We start from the raw sequence: 5,178 nt of genomic DNA on the forward strand, positions 1-5,178 counted from the left end.
TATTAGCAAATAATGGACGGATGTGCTACTCCGTCGGACGTTCGACGAAAATTTTTCTAAGTCCCACCGCCAAGAGGAAACTTTTTCCCTATCGGTCCTAGACGATATTCGACGTGATATCACTGTAATATAGACGGTTTCTAACAATATATATCATAACACCAAACTCGCTACAATTATTATTTATCGAGTTATTAGCAAATAATGGACGGATGTGCTACTCCGTCGACAAAACTCTGGAAATTTTTCTAAGTCCCACCGCCAAGAGGAAACTTTTTCCCTATCGGTCCTAGACGATTTTCGACGTGATATCACTGTAATATAGACGGTTTCTAACAATATATATCATAACACCAAACTCGCTACAATTATTATTTATCGAGTTATTAGCAAATAATGGACGGATGTGCTACTCCGTCGACAAAACTCTGGAAATTTTTCTAAGTCCCACCGCTAAGAGGAAACTTTTTCCGTATCGGTCCTAGACGATTTTCGACGTGATATCACTGTAATATAGACGGTTTCTAACAATATATATCATAACACCAAACTCGCTACAATTATTATTTATCGAGTTATTAGCAAATAATGGACGGATGTGCTACTCCGTCGGACGTTCGACGAAAATTTTTCTAAGTCCCACCGCCAAGAGGAAACTTTTTCCCTATCGGTCCTAGACGATTTTCGACGTGATATCACTGTAATATAGACGGTTTCTAACAATATATATCATAACACCAAACTCGCTACAATTATTATTTATCGAGTTATTAGCAAATAATGGACGGATGTGCTACTCCGTCGACAAAACTCTGGAAATTTTTCTAAGTCCCACCGCTAAGAGGAAACTTTTTCCGTATCGGTCCTAGACGATTTTCGACGTGATATCACTGTAATATAGACGGTTTCTAACAATATATATCATAACACCAAACTCGCTACAATTATTATTTATCGAGTTATTAGCAAATAATGGACGGATGTGCTACTCCGTCGACAAAACTCTGGAAATTTTTCTAAGTCCCACCGCTAAGAGGAAACTTTTTCCGTATCGGTCCTAGACGATTTTCGACGTGATATCACTGTAATATAGACGGTTTCTAACAATATATATCATAACACCAAACTCGCTACAATTATTATTTATCGAGTTATTAGCAAATAATGGACGGATGTGCTACTCCGTCGGACGTTCGACGAAAATTTTTCTAAGTCCCACCGCCAAGAGGAAACTTTTTCCCTATCGGTCCTAGACGATTTTCGACGTGATATCACTGTAATATAGACGGTTTCTAACAATATATATCATAACACCAAACTCGCTACAATTATTATTTATCGAGTTATTAGCAAATAATGGACGGATGTGCTACTCCGTCGGACGTTCGACGAAAATTTTTCTAAGTCCCACCGCCAAGAGGAAACTTTTTCCCTATCGGTCCTAGACGATTTTCGACGTGATATCACTGTAATATAGACAGTTTCTAACAATATATATCATAACACCAAACTCGCTACAATTATTATTTATTGAGTTATTAGCAAATAATGGACGGATGTGCTACTCCGTCGACAAAACTCTGGAAATTTTTCTAAGTCCCACCGCTAAGAGGAAACTTTTTCCGTATCGGTCCTAGACGATTTTCGACGTGATATCACTGTAATATAGACGGTTTCTAACAATATATATCATAACACCAAACTCGCTACAATTATTATTTATCGAGTTATTAGCAAATAATGGACGGATGTGCTACTCCGTCGGACGTTCGACGAAAATTTTTCTAAGTCCCACCGCCAAGAGGAAACTTTTTCCCTATCGGTCCTAGACGATTTTCGACGTGATATCACTGTAATATAGACGGTTTCTAACAATATATATCATAACACCAAACTCGCTACAATTATTATTTATCGAGTTATTAGCAAATAATGGACGGATGTGCTACTCCGTCGACAAAACTCTGGAAATTTTTCTAAGTCCCACCGCTAAGAGGAAACTTTTTCCGTATCGGTCCTAGACGATTTTCGACGTGATATCACTGTAATATAGACGGTTTCTAACAATATATATCATAACACCAAACTCGCTACAATTATTATTTATCGAGTTATTAGCAAATAATGGACGGATGTGCTACTCCGTCGACAAAACTCTGGAAATTTTTCTAAGTCCCACCGCTAAGAGGAAACTTTTTCCGTATCGGTCCTAGACGATTTTCGACGTGATATCACTGTAATATAGACGGTTTCTAACAATATATATCATAACACCAAACTCGCTACAATTATTATTTATCGAGTTATTAGCAAATAATGGACGGATGTGCTACTCCGTCGGACGTTCGACGAAAATTTTTCTAAGTCCCACCGCCAAGAGGAAACTTTTTCCCTATCGGTCCTAGACGATTTTCGACGTGATATCACTGTAATATAGACGGTTTCTAACAATATATATCATAACACCAAACTCGCTACAATTATTATTTATCGAGTTATTAGCAAATAATGGACGGATGTGCTACTCCGTCGGACGTTCGACGAAAATTTTTCTAAGTCCCACCGCCAAGAGGAAACTTTTTCCCTATCGGTCCTAGACGATTTTCGACGTGATATCACTGTAATATAGACAGTTTCTAACAATATATATCATAACACCAAACTCGCTACAATTATTATTTATCGAGTTATTAGCAAATAATGGACGGATGTGCTACTCCGTCGACAAAGCTCTGGAAATTTTTCTAAGTCCCACCGCTAAGAGGAAACTTTTTCCGTATCGGTCCTAGACGATTTTCGACGTGATATCACTGTAATATAGACGGTTTCTAACAATATATATCATAACACCAAACTCGCTACAATTATTATTTATCGAGTTATTAGCAAATAATGGACGGATGTGCTACTCCGTCGACAAAACTCTGGAAATTTTTCTAAGTCCCACCGCTAAGAGGAAACTTTTTCCGTATCGGTCCTAGACGATTTTCGACGTGATATCACTGTAATATAGACGGTTTCTAACAATATATATCATAACACCAAACTCGCTACAATTATTATTTATCGAGTTATTAGCAAATAATGGACGGATGTGCTACTCCGTCGACAAAACTCTGGAAATTTTTCTAAGTCCCACCGCTAAGAGGAAACTTTTTCCGTATCGGTCCTAGACGATTTTCGACGTGATATCACTGTAATATAGACGGTTTCTAACAATATATATCATAACACCAAACTCGCTACAATTATTATTTATCGAGTTATTAGCAAATAATGGACGGATGTGCTACTCCGTCGGACGTTCGACGAAAATTTTTCTAAGTCCCACCGCCAAGAGGAAACTTTTTCCCTATCGGTCCTAGACGATTTTCGACGTGATATCACTGTAATATAGACGGTTTCTAACAATATATATCATAACACCAAACTCGCTACAATTATTATTTATCGAGTTATTAGCAAATAATGGACGGATGTGCTACTCCGTCGGACGTTCGACGAAAATTTTTCTAAGTCCCACCGCCAAGAGGAAACTTTTTCCCTATCGGTCCTAGACGATTTTCGACGTGATATCACTGTAATATAGACAGTTTCTAACAATATATATCATAACACCAAACTCGCTACAATTATTATTTATTGAGTTATTAGCAAATAATGGACGGATGTGCTACTCCGTCGACAAAACTCTGGAAATTTTTCTAAGTCCCACCGCTAAGAGGAAACTTTTTCCGTATCGGTCCTAGACGATTTTCGACGTGATATCACTGTAATATAGACGGTTTCTAACAATATATATCATAACACCAAACTCGCTACAATTATTATTTATCGAGTTATTAGCAAATAATGGACGGATGTGCTACTCCGTCGACAAAACTCTGGAAATTTTTCTAAGTCCCACCGCTAAGAGGAAACTTTTTCCGTATCGGTCCTAGACGATTTTCGACGTGATATCACTGTAATATAGACGGTTTCTAACAATATATATCATAACACCAAACTCGCTACAATTATTATTTATCGAGTTATTAGCAAATAATGGACGGATGTGCTACTCCGTCGACAAAACTCTGGAAATTTTTCTAAGTCCCACCGCTAAGAGGAAACTTTTTCCGTATCGGTCCTAGACGATTTTCGACGTGATATCACTGTAATATAGACGGTTTCTAACAATATATATCATAACACCAAACTCGCTACAATTATTATTTATCGAGTTATTAGCAAATAATGGACGGATGTGCTACTCCGTCGACAAAACTCTGGAAATTTTTCTAAGTCCCACCGCTAAGAGGAAACTTTTTCCGTATCGGTCCTAGACGATTTTCGACGTGATATCACTGTAATATAGACGGTTTCTAACAATATATATCATAACACCAAACTCGCTACAATTATTATTTATCGAGTTATTAGCAAATAATGGACGGATGTGCTACTCCGTCGGACGTTCGACGAAAATTTTTCTAAGTCCCACCGCCAAGAGGAAACTTTTTCCCTATCGGTCCTAGACGATTTTCGACGTGATATCACTGTAATATAGACGGTTTCTAACAATATATATCATAACACCAAACTCGCTACAATTATTATTTATCGAGTTATTAGCAAATAATGGACGGATGTGCTACTCCGTCGACAAAACTCTGGAAATTTTTCTAAGTCCCACCGCTAAGAGGAAACTTTTTCCGTATCGGTCCTAGACGATTTTCGACGTGATATCACTGTAATATAGACGGTTTCTAACAATATATATCATAACACCAAACTCGCTACAATTATTATTTATCGAGTTATTAGCAAATAATGGACGGATGTGCTACTCCGTCGACAAAACTCTGGAAATTTTTCTAAGTCCCACCGCTAAGAGGAAACTTTTTCCGTATCGGTCCTAGACGATTTTCGACGTGATATCACTGTAATATAGACGGTTTCTAACAATATATATCATAACACCAAACTCGCTACAATTATTATTTATCGAGTTATTAGCAAATAATGGACGGATGTGCTACTCCGTCGGACGTTCGACGAAAATTTTTCTAAGTCCCACCGCCAAGAGGAAACTTTTTCCCTATCGGTCCTAGACGATTTTCGACGTGATATCACTGTAATATAGACGGTTTCTAACAATATATATCATAACACCAAACTCGCTACAATTATTATTTA

The sequence above is a fragment of the Halictus rubicundus genome, unplaced genomic scaffold (assembly GCF_050948215.1).
Source record: "Halictus rubicundus isolate RS-2024b unplaced genomic scaffold, iyHalRubi1_principal scaffold0107, whole genome shotgun sequence".
In the NCBI taxonomy this organism is placed as follows: Eukaryota; Metazoa; Arthropoda; class Insecta; order Hymenoptera; family Halictidae; genus Halictus; species Halictus rubicundus.